This window comes from Strix uralensis, chromosome Z, assembly GCF_047716275.1.
Source record: "Strix uralensis isolate ZFMK-TIS-50842 chromosome Z, bStrUra1, whole genome shotgun sequence".
NCBI classification, from domain to species: Eukaryota; Metazoa; Chordata; class Aves; order Strigiformes; family Strigidae; genus Strix; species Strix uralensis.
In genome coordinates, this window is record NC_134012.1 from 82,622,589 (window position 1) to 82,635,653 (window position 13,065).

General features: G+C 37.0%; 1 protein-coding gene across 3 annotated transcripts in view; it reads left to right on the forward strand.

Moving 5' to 3' along the window:
* The window catches only part of ARL15 (ARF like GTPase 15), a 228,009-nt gene that overhangs the window by 110,461 nt on the left and 104,483 nt on the right, over positions 1 to 13,065 (forward strand). The window lies entirely within an intron of this gene.

The following is a 13,065-nucleotide window of genomic DNA, read 5'->3' on the forward strand; positions in this document are numbered from 1 at the left end:
ACTAAAAAAACTATTGTTTATGTTCTGAATAATTATTTTTCCTAGTAGTAGATGTTGCTTCCTAACACTTGAATTAGACCTGATAGCCTGGTTTAAGACAGGCTAATATACTTTGTCATCTTTGGTTAATATTTGCAAATTTTTTATTGCTGCTTCACCATTACAAAAAGAAGAAGTTGGAGCTGCCTATTTCTGAATTTACATTTCCTGTTCTATTTTATTCACTTACTTGACAGTGGCCTGAATCACCATGATTTGAAGAGTACAACTACCATGCAGAATATCCTTTTAAGCTGTTGCATTGATAGCCTTTAACTCATAGCAAACTCTTGTCATTGCTATTTCTGATCTGTCTGGCTTTAGTAAAAACCAAAGTGCAGCCTTTTAGCTATATTATCATTGTGCATTGAAGCAGTAGGTAATAAAACAAATGGGTGGTCTTAGGGGTAAGGTACTTTTTTCTGTCTGCTACCAGAAGTTTCACTAATTGATTCTTACTCCTGCTGGCTGTCAAATATCAGTTTTCCACAACTGGTATACAACTGTGTTAACTTTTAGATTGTACTACGTGGACAGAGTTTGTTGTCTTGATCTTTGTGTGTCTCATTAAGACTAGTAAATACACAGAGTTAAACATCTGAAAACAGTTGACCATAATTAAAAGAATTTCTCTTATCTGACTTAAGGAACTGTGCCCCACTTGATCATTGAAATAATTTAATTGACATTAAGGGCGTCTTTCTTCTTGATTAAAAGGGAGAGAAGACAATAGGATGTCAGGCTAATCATGTTGAACATTAACTTTCAGTATTTACTTGCATTGGATTACATATTAATATGTGGTGCCAGATTATTTTTTGGTTTATCTTGTTCCTCTTTTGTTTGCAGTGAACATATGGTATAGTTTTACCTCCTGATAAACTGAAGTTTGCATGACAGTTGAACATGGGAAACAAAGTATATTTTCTATATACTGTGACACATTTCTCAATTACTTTCTCCCTGTGTCACTCCTGTTTTTGCCACATTGTAAAATTAATTCATTATTAGAATTTTGATATAGAGTTAATTTATTTTGAAACAACATAGTGTCCAAAGTAGCTTAGTGGTTACTAGACTCAAAGACTAGTCTCAAAAAATTTTAGCAGGATACATTTCCATTTTCTCAATTAGTTTAACTGATATTTAGTTGCAGCAGCTTGCTGGAGATGCGTTCTAGGAAGCCCTGCAGTTGACTAGCTTTCTCTGTAGCTTTAGGTCATGTTAGTCAATGGAAACTTATTAGGGCATAAAATGATGGGAAAATGTTTAACAAATCAGAATACTGAATCAAAACACACTTAAGCGTTACTACTATTCTCTTTCCATTGACTTTCTCCATTCCCTAAATAACATTGTCTGTGCAGTGCCTATGCACTCTTTATTAGCTCTTCTATTTGATTTAATTATTCAGTTACTCAGTGTGTTTGAATTAAGTCATCTCTGCCAATCTGGTTATTACAAAGCATTTGCTCAGTGAGAAGAAACTAATGTCATCTCACTGGACTAATTTTTGAGGGTGTTTGTTTAGGAATCAAGACACTGGAGCAGTATTTAAAAATTGGCTTATAAACAAAAATCATTCCAAGAGTAGATTAATGTACTGATACTGTCAGTTGCAGGCAGTGGATGAATAAATATTACTTACCCATCTGAAGAACATGGTAAATTTTCATATATTCTTGTTGGCTTTCTTAAAGATGTGAATAGTTTTTGCAACATGCTGTCTGGAAATTCTTTTAAAAAACATGGAAAGCTTACCTCCATGTAATCTGTTTTCACATAAACTTGCCAGGTGTTATATGAAAAGATTAAGATCTTTTCTCATGGTAATATTGTTGCTGGGTTCAGGAAGACTGGTCACAAAAGAAGAGGTGATATGGCCAAATGTGGGCTTTTGGAAAATTTTCCTTCCAGTTCATAATTGCCTTTTAAGAACGCATTTCTTGTAAGACAGAGGTGTTAACTTTTGATATAGGTACTAAAATGCAACATAGAAGTTTATTCTGTTTATCTATATGTCGTGATATATAACCTGCAGCAAAAAATTAGACCTTCCTGCAGGTTAAGCTACAGTTCCTGCAGCTTATCCACTGTAAAACCCTTAATGGTGTGAAGTGGTTGCGATTTAGTCTACATCATAGATGGGACGCAAAATGGGAGAAACAAAATACAAAAGTAGTTGGAGGTGCTCTTTTACTAAAGAAAATGGGTGTGCCTTCTTACATTTCTCTTAAGTCGTTATTTGTGTCTCTGGGTTATATTTGAGAAATATACCTCTAAAAATGTTCTAAACTGGGAATGCAGTAGCTAATATGTTGCATAAAAATGGAGTGTTATGCTATGCCAATGGACTCTGACAGTTCAGATTTTAGAAACTGTGAAATGGGCTTAAAATGCTCCCCAGATGTATTTGGCTACCTCTCCTTTTGGAAGTAATTCCTTCTGTGCAATAGGAAAAACTGTTGCTTAACTACAAAAATAAATTCAATAATGCCACCCTTCCCCTGCATAAATAAGAAGGTGGGGGTGATAATACTATGTCTGGGAAAGGAAGCAAAAATGCATGCTTGGATATCCCGTTGCCGGCTGTTGGAGGAAGTGTGCTTGCCAGCAGTTTCTGGCAAACTTATTCCTTCCAAACCCTCTCAAACTCTCCAGGCATTTAAAAAGTCTTTTGCCTGTTAGTCACCTTTCACTTACTTGTATCATAGATGGAATGTTTATTTACTGAAGGACTGCCTGTTTTGAAATCAGGAACATTGAATTAAGTTTTTGTTTTGTTATATGTTAGTTTGTTGACATTTACTTGACAGCATGGTTGAGTTAGGAAGATGGCTGTTAGTGGCCAAACTGGGTCAAAGCTTAAAGGGTCTGCTCTTGCAGGCAATAAGGCCCAGGTTTTGGCTGATGGTTTTTGTGCGTGTAGAAGGCAGCAGATCATCAAGTTCCAGACCCCTGTGCAGGAGAATGGATGCTTTGAAGTGAGCTGTGTTCAAAGAGTACATCAGCGAAGTGGCATCTCCACTTTTGATAGAACTAGAACGGAGCTGAGACAATTTAAAAATCTACTATGTCTGGCAGTGGAGCACATGGAGCCTCCTTCTGTTAGTTTGATTCAGTTGTGGTCTGGTGTTTGAATCCTTTTCTGTGTACTATTGAAGAGGATGTGCATGGATCTGAGTCTCCATAAGGCATTTGAAGATTAAATGAGTAGTGTATGTTAAGTATCACTCGATAAAAATGTCATTTAGAGTCTGCAGCTGTAATCAACACTCTCCTGGGGAGGAGACCTCATAGCTAAGAACCGTGCCCTAAAACATTGTTGTAGAAGCCCATTCAGGCAGAGGGGCGTTGGAGGGAGGAAACAGATACAATGTAAGAGGAGGAACTTGACTAATGTCCTGGGTAGAACCATGGCTGAGAGGAGACTAGAAATCAAGCTGCTTGGATGCAGAATAATTTGCAAAACTGTCGTTTTCAGGAAGGTTCAGATTCATAATTGTACTTCTGTCCACTCAGTTTTTTTCTCAGACACTCAAAAACTGAATTAAAGAGAGACCTTAGTTACAAATTGTCTTACCAGAGATGATTGGAATTACATCTGGGACTGCGCTGCCCCTTCCTTCGTGGTTTTTAGGCAGAAGGCTGTCTGGGTGGTTTCATGCATCTTACTCCCCATACCTAGTCTTTAACTGAAAGACTAGTGTAGTCTTGGAACATGTCAGTCTTTTAATGTACTTGCTTGTCATCTTTCAGGTAAAGAAACAGTCTGCTATTCATTCTACAGGAATTTAGGCACTGGTAGACTGTCAGCTGCAACCACAAAGCTAATGGCCATCTAATTATTGGTGATTCCAGTGAGAGTTTGAATCTGAAGCAGGAACTGAGAGCTTAATGCAAAAGTTTGGACAAACAGAACAGAAAACAAGGCTATGTTGTCCCAACTGGTGCTATCACTCTAATGATTGAATATTTTCATTTTTCTCCTTTTCCAAGATGGCTCTGATTCAGCCAGTATCACAGTGCTTTTTTATGCATATATGCACAAATGAAAGAACTGTGGTATCAGTCATAAGAACTGCTGTCATAAGGAGTCCTGCACCACACATACGTTGCCATTATGGTCATGGTACTGTCTTCTCTGACTGGAGAAGTTGTGTAAATCATTTAAGCAATAGACTAGTATGACAGTTTTGTGGTCCTGGGACTTTACAATTTTGTGTTCTGAAAGGTACAATTTTAAGTATTCTGAGACCCTGTAATGAGTAACTGGAAACGCTTGCAAATACAGTATGCCTTGTCAGGGTATTGTGATCAGGCAGTGGAGGAAAAGTTGGCTTGCCCTGCTCAGGATTATCAGTCAGAGACTCACTGTGTTAGTCTTCGGTCTAAAACACATTGAATGCTGGAAAAATGTGCCAAAGTTCATTGGGTTATTTTAGTGTGACTGAAAATTAATTTTCGTTTTTTTGAATTAAGATTGGATTTAAACTTTGAATTTATATTTATATTCAAAATACAGCTTTTAGTGTACTTATATAACCTGTCAGTTTGTAAGCTGTTTTGACAGCAATAGCTGCAAATTCATTGAAAGAGATAGTGATGTTGCTCTGACACTTGAGGGCTATGTCATTCAAAATCTTTTCTGATCCTTTGAAAAAGATTTTATTTGATATTGGTCTGGATTCTCTTATTGTAACATTTGGAAATAAATATAGCAATGTCAAGTTGTGAAATGGCATTCCTGAGTTACCTAAGACATAGATAATATACAGTATCTCCTAAATAGTTATCTGTTGTAAAGAAATTATTCTGCATATTTCATTCATTTCGGTATGTACCAGTCAGTTTCACTACCTTCTTACTACGGGTGTCTGATCTAGAAACAGTTGGGTCGTTCTCCGAGTTTAATGTTTTTGAGATCTGTGGCAATTTAATATTCTCTACTTGTGTGATTGTTTTCCTTTTTCATTCGGCTGTGGTGTTAAAGAATGCAGGAATAGTATTCTTATAAAATATTTTTTAGATATGTGGAATTTCCATAGTGAAATGATCATTTTGCTAGTATACCCATTGAAGGCCATAATTTCCTTTATCTTGTAGATTTAAGATTCACTGTTACTGTTTAGATTATTTCACTTGTTTCTGTTTCTTTTGCTTGATTGTATGTTCTTAATGGAGTTTTAATTCATCTTGTGTGCAAAAAAAAGTTGTTGTTATTTGGAAGTATTTCAGAATTAGTAAACCAGAATGTAGGTACTAATATTCAGAAGATAAGTGTTAATATACAGAATGTAAGTGCTGATAGATAACAGCTCCTTAATTTTGTATTAATAGGCAAAAAGTAGCCTCAGCTACTTTGTGTAATGGAGTTTGCAAGCTTTGATAAAATAGTGAATTTTTCCAGAGGTGAAAAAGAAAGCTTAAATCTGATTCCCAGTTCTCTTTTCTGGACCTTAATTGTTACTTCATCAGTTACTTTGTTCTTAATTTAGACTGACCAGTCTCTTCAGGAGTCAAGTTTATGGGAGTTTTGTGAAGAGTGGTATAAAGTATTACTGCTGAAAAGTGTGGCAATCCTGTACCTATTAAAGGAATTTGCAGACTGAGCTCCACAAAAGACTCAGCAAGAAACCCATGTACTTCTATAGAAATGTAGCAAAACTCTGCCAGAAGTCCTGCAAAACACCACAGGATTCCACAAATTTAGCATTTTTCAGCTGACTGCACTCTGCATAACTGCCCTCCCTCTACAGCAGCGATAGATCTGATCAGGACCATCAGTCTCACAACCTCTATTTTCTCTGTTGCATCTTCAGACTTTGCTTAGATGGGCACTTTGTGCAGTGCTCGGAAATAGAGAAACATTTTCTTATCTGCAGCTTTTGTTGCTGGGACAGATGTGAACAATTATTTATTACCATCATGTTTATAGTTACCTTACTTGGAAACACTCTGAAAGTCTTAATTTCTGGTGATAGGAGGAAAATTGAAGTCTGTTCTTGTTGAGCAAATTTCTACTTCATGGCTATTGAAAATAGTTGTCTTTCAAAAAGAGTTTATGTTTGTCACCTTATTTAAAACCTCTCTGATTTTAAATTAGAATTTTAGCTATCTACTGTTTTAGTAGAATGCTTGCTGTTCCTACAGAAGAAGAGTTATGGATACCACCATCATAACCTTTGTGTTCATGACCTTTGAGGCACTGAGGCTAATTTCCAAAATAAAACTTTATCATCATAATTTTCTATGCCAATCATGGACCAATACCAAAACCCTTCCAACAACCCCATACTACTTCTCCTTTAAATTGTGTGCTGGGCACTGGATCGTACAAAGTTTTACTGTGTTAGGTACTATATTTTAGGGCCATAACCGCTTTTTTGTATTTCATAGCACTAAGGAAACATTATTATTTACACAGAGTATCTAAAGTTTTCTCTTGGAAGGACCAAGCCACGTGTCTCTTGTAGTCTGACTCTGAGGCTGGCAGTCTATTGTTAGAAAATACAAGGTTTGTTTTTTTCATGCAGTAATAATCTCCTGCTTGTCTTTGCAGACCCGAGTATTTCATCTTAAATTTAACAAGGGAGAAGAGATGAAGAGGAGAAAAGTGAACTAGAGTCCTAGAAAATTTCTTTTCTTTCTTTTTTTTCCCCCCATGAAACTAGTTCTGCAGAAAAAAAAGTATTTATGGACAGGGCGTGCCAGCTAATGTCACCAAGCATTGAGTGGGAAGAAGAATGCAAAAAAGCAGAAAATGAGAGCTGTGCTTGCATGTTTGCCTCCCCAAAAGAATTGAGATTTGGGGCTTGTCTGAAGCTCAGAGCCTCACCTGTCTGTGGTGCTCTGCAAATCTGCCCCGGTGACCACTGCACCTCACAAATGTGTGTCTGAGAGCAATTAAAATTTTACCAAAGAATACTGAAAAAAAAAATTAGGTACGTGTATGTCATGTAGTTACTGAATTCTTTAAAGATAAAAACAAAGGCCACCACAGAATCAAATTAAAGCCCCTGGGAGCTGACATGGTTATTGAAAGCTTTAACAGAGCTGCCCTGCCATAGAAACCTGCTTTCCTATTGTCATTCATTTTGGTCTCTGAAAAGGAATTTATGATCAAAGTTTTGTTTGAGCACAAACTAATGACACAGTTAAGCACTCAGATTAGATTTTGGCAAAGTTAGCCAGGGATTTCGGTCTTTTTTTTTGTGTGTGTATGTGTTACGTGGCACTCATCCTGTACTGAGAAAAGTGTTTTACTCCTTAAAATGTTTACCCCTTGAAATAGAACTTTACTTGAGGTGGGTTTTTAAGGCCACTTTTAATAATAGCTCCATTAAAAAAAAAAAAAAAAAGTGGAAGAATCTGTTTACAGTATTTTCCTTGATTTACATTAGATCTGAGTTTCTTGCTTTATATCTGCTACTACCACTTCATGATAAACTCCAATCTAGAGCATCTTTTGTGGGTGACATCTCACAAAATAAATGAAATAAAAACTGTGTATATTTAAAATATTTTAATCCATAAGATGCTTCTATATATAAAGTTTCCAACTTGATGACTCTCCAGCAAATGTCCACTGTCCAATTTTTCAGTCGCTATCAGCAGAAACAAGTTACATTTTTTTACAACTAATACACCATAATATAATTATTTTTCATCATACAAGCTAATTACCAGTTGTTTAATTTGATATCACAAACAGTTTGCTTTAATCCAAGGCAGACTTTTGAGGGAGAAAAACTAAGATGAGAAATAACTGTTACTTACAGTGGGAGAGGTCATTACAATTATTGAGGTGTTAGGAAATACATCATTTCTTGTCTTTGTTGTGGAATTGCTGCACAAGTTTACAGTTGACTTTGTGGAAGCAAGTTATTTCTGCAGTCCAGCTTATGTTCATAGAGAAAAGTCTTCTAAATGCTCTGGGATGATAATGACAATCTGTAGGTTTGAATAACTTGGATAGCCAAGTACAGGTGGAAGAAACATTGATTTCTGTGATAGAAAAACAAAGCTCCAAAAATTTTGATTGTGAAATGAGTTATGCAAACTGATACGAAGTCATTTAAAACAAGGGTCAAGAGAGATCTGAGTGTATACAGTTCCTTTAACATACGCTCATGCTGTTATACATTGAAATTTTAGAAGTAGCTTTAGGAATGCTATCTCATGGTGTGATCAAAGCAACAAGAGCAATCAGCCAATTTTAAGTTTTCTGTCTTGAATGCCCATGGGAAATAGGAGTATTTGCCTAGTCTTATATATGAGGTTTATAAAAAGAATGCATTACAAGCTAAATAATGGGTTCAGAAGACTGCCTTTGGAGTGCGTGGAAAGAAAGAAATCCCAATAGAGGTTCCCCCTCTGCTGGTAGAGAGTTCAATGTTCAAGACATTTCAGTGTATCTAGACACTGAGGTAAATTTGATTGAGTCTGAACATGTTTACCCAATAAAAAAGCCACTGTTACACAGTATAAACTATTGCAAATCTACTGAAAGAATTTTAAAGTGAAATACAGAATATCTGAAGTTATCAAGTTCCCTGTCTATTCATTTTAGCTGGCACATAAGTAGTTCATGTCAAGCGCCTAATAGAGAGCGTACACTGTATTGTCAATTTGTATTATTCCTAATCTGTGGCACTGTTCAGTTGGTTGTTTACTCTTTTCAGTGGTGTTTTAGAATTTTGTACTGGTAAGCAACCCTTTGCACTTATCCTTTTTAAGAGATTTTCAATTCAATTTAGTTAATAATCTGCTTAAAATATTGTTGTATGCATGCTTGTCAGGAGAATTTCTCAGGTTCTTTTTCTGTGGTGGGAAACACTTGTATCAAATTTTGCACATTTGCTTTAAGTACTTGTGAAGAAGAATGCAAATTTTTAATGGTACTGGAGGAAAGAGAAGTAGATTATTCACAGTGAGAAACAGGTACCATGATCCACTAAGAAGTGAACCAGCAGGAAAATACAAATGAAAAAACAAAAAAGTACCTCAAGTGAATGTCTCGAAGACCTGTGAATTCCTGCTGCCTAGTGTGCTTGTCCTGAGACTGGTATGAAATCTGTTGTCGCAACAGCCCCAGCAGCGTGATACTTTTTCCTCTACCAGAGGAGAGATTGCCCATCAGGAAGGGAAATAATTCTGCTGTCTCTTTGCAGGTTTCTTCCAGCTTTTCTTTTTCATGTTTGACTAGGTTGAAACTCACTCTTAGCTTCTTGTTTAATAAGATGGTGAATCAAGTCCTTATTTTAAAATGTAACCAGCTGTGGCTGGTTATTTACCTCTGTGTGCGTGTGTCGGGGGGTGTGTGTGTGTAATAAAATCTAAATGGGGACTACTTTTATAGATAACATGCCAAAGTTTTAGGTACTGAAATATATTCCAAAATTGTTTTGTTATGGCAAATATTAATGTAACTTTGATTAAGTATTTTGAATAAATATTATTATAAATCTTGAGTAATTTCCATTTCTTATTGATATGATTAAGGCTCCATTACAACTGTGAATCAAAACCTTCCTATAGTTCATGTATTCATATACCAATAAGAGTGTGAAAATGAGTTACTCTGTTGCATACAAAACACAAAAATTAACTTTTTTTTAATGAAGTCAAACATTTGAAGATAAGACTTAAATTTACTTATGCAGGCTTAATGTTGCCTCTCTGTACATCTAGCCAGTGCAGATGAGACAGAATGAGGTTTTATTCCCCTCAGAAATACAAATCATAGGAGGACTGTCGATGAGTCTGGTATGATCATTCAGCTAGAGCTAAATGGGATTTATTACAGCAAAGAAACAGCACTATCAGCCAAAGGGGTTTTCACCTTTTCTTAGGCAATGGGCAGTCTTGGAATTCTTACATGTTTTTGTAGCTTTTTTAACGTGAAAAAAGATAGGCGATGTTAATACTGCTTTCCCTTCTCCCCTGTGTTTAGTATGAGTTGAATTATTTTAATGTATAAGAAAGCGAGTAGGCTTTTTGCCACAAAATCCGATTTTGATTTTTTTTTTTTTTTAATAATTCTGGATATATGAAGGCCTTCTTGGTCATGCTCTCTGTTCTTCCGAGAAAAATAACTCTGTCTTCTTAATCACATAATTTGTTTTTATAAAACTGTTGGTGTCTGTGGCAAATGCTAATCCATATCTATTGGAGTTTTTCTGTTTTGTTTACTTGTATTAGTTTTAAATTAAGAACAAGCATGACTTCTCAACCTTCAGTTTTATGCTTGCCTTTCAAGATGGTGTAAGCTCTATCTACCACTAATCTGTTATTTTGTTTTGGCCAAGAAAGTTATATATGGGATGGCATATTTTCTCATTAAACTGTCACTAAAAATAATCAATTACTGTTACAAATGAGGTTGTAATTGCAACTTTTCTGATCATTTAATTTTGTTTAATTTTCTTTGAACTTGAAATTGTTTTAACCATTTTCAGCTAATTTTTGAGGTTGGCTATTCAGAACTTCATTATATGCCTACTCTAGATATTAGTATAAACTAATGAAGGATAGAGCTGACTTGAAAATTTGGCTACTCCTATATGTATGGTGAGTTCAGAATTATCCCTGTTTATACAGCCTTTGGCAATTTAAGCAGTGTGTTTTATCACCTGCTTTGCTGTCTCATGAAGCGCTGGAACTTTTATGAAGAAATAGAAAATATGACTTTGAATCCTTGATGTCTTTTAAATAAATGCACATATTGATAGTGACAGATTGCTAAACTTGGCGTTAGACACTTAGCTGTGTTTCTTGCCAAAAGTAATCCAGATGTGCATAATTTATCCGCCTGCCATATGTGCACTGACATGTCTTTCTATAATCAACTGTCTGTTGAGTATTGTTAAACAGTTAAATGTTCTTTATCAACTTTTTGAATAATGCTAATAAGTCCTTTAAGGAGTTAAGGAGCAGCAAGACCATAAAAACAGCTTTCTTAAACTGAAGAAAGCAACTTTGGATTTTTGGTTGTCCAGAAGGCATGCACGTTCAGAAAAGATTCACTGGTAAAAGAAGCTTATGTAAGCTTATGTAAAGTCCATTTTAGGTGGTGTTATACAACTAAGGAGGATGCATATTTTACGTAATCTCATTATGATGGGCAGATCTTTGTTGTGACAGTGTAAAGGAAGTTGCTATGGAATAATAACATTAATTAATAAGAATTTTTTTTGTATGAGGTGCTTGTTGAAAGGAGAAAATGAACTTAACTCGACAAGCAGTAACCAAACATGTCCTGGCATTAAGTTCAGAAAGAGTTGTAGGAGGACATTTGTGTCATTTGGAATATTTCACCATATCATCAGAAGAAACAACTCCCATTTTATGGCATGTTTTGCTCTGGGTGTTTGTTCTTCAACTGTCCTCAGAAAATTGTTTATTGATTAGTAGTATTCAATGACCTGAATGGAAAAGTTCCTATAGAAAAAGAGTTTCTGTTCAGGGAGTTCAATATCCCAGAATTTTGTTGCAAAGGAAGCACTGATCTATAGAAATATTCCCCCTTTGTTTCCTATATATATTCCTATTCCTATACTTTCACCCTATTGACATAATGTTATCAGAATATTAACATGGCTAATCTGTCTTTCATCAATCTGAATCAGATCCCAGTGTTCACCTCGGAGGTATATAGGAAGGTGTGTGGTGGTCATGTAGAGCAAAATTCACAGTGTCTCATTTTCCCCGAGTTTCCCCTGAGGAGAAGGGTGTCTGGCTCTGTCTGATGTTCCTGTGCATACAGGTAAGTATTTATCCCTACAGTTATATAGATATATATCTGTTGTACTTGGGCCTGTCTTTGTAGCAATCTGCTTTGGTTTTTGAACTCCCCCCCCAGCAGTTGCATAACTTGTGGCATGATTAGCAGCTGCTCTTCATCATCCTGGGAGGTCTCAGTCATGACCTTTTCCAACTGCTGATCTTCATCATTAAGATGAAAATAGGTGTACATAAGGTGCTGAGAGCACCAACTGTATGATGCTTATTTCCATAAGGTCATCCAGATTTGAGCAACTCATCTTGGTTTGTACAAGGAAAGAAGTAGAATGCCTATGAAATGTCCTGAAATTGTGTTACTGTGCTAGACACAGTAATGTGGCAAGCAGTTCTTGCTACCATTCTGTTAGAAACCACCTTTGCTGAAATGGTTGAAAGATGCTCCCTAGTTTGAAGGAGCATGCTCCTCCTAGTCTGTAAACAGAATCACAAAATCATCTAGGTTGGAAAGGACCTTGAAGATCATCCAGTCCTACCATTAACCTAACACCGACAGTTCCCAACTACACCATATCCCTCAGAGCTATGTCAACACGACCCTTAAACACCTCCAGGGATGGGGACTTCACCACCTCCCTGGGCAGCCCATTCCAACGCCTAACAACCGGTTCTGTAAAGAAATACTTACTAATATCCAGTCTAAGCCTTCCCTGGTGCAACTTGAGGCCATTCCCTCTTGTCTTTTGCTTGTTACTTGGTTCAGGAGACTCATCCCCAGTTCTCTGCGACCTCCTTTCAGGTAGCTGTAGAGGGTGATGAGGTCTCCCCTCAGCCTCCTCTTCTCCAGACTAAACAACCCCAGTTCCCTCAGCCGCTCCTCGTACGACATGTGCTCCAGACCCTTCACCAGCTTCGTTGCCCTTCTCTGGACACGGTCGAGTAATTCAATGTCCTTTTTGTAGTGAGGGGCCCAAAACTGAACACAGAAATCGAGGTGCGGCCTCACTAGTGCTGAGTACAGGGGTAAGATCACTTCCCTGTCTCTGCTGGCCACGCTATTTCTGATACAAGCCAGGATACCATTGGCCTTCTTGGCCACCTGGGCACACTGCTGGCTCATGTTCAGCCGGCTGTCAATCAACACCCCCAGGTCCCTCTCTGACTGGCAGCTCTCCAGCCACTCCTCCCCAAGCCTGTAGCGCTGCTGGGGGTTGTTGTGGCCCAAGTGCAGCACCCGGCATTTGACCTTATTGAAACTCCTACAGTTGGCCTTAGCCCATCGCT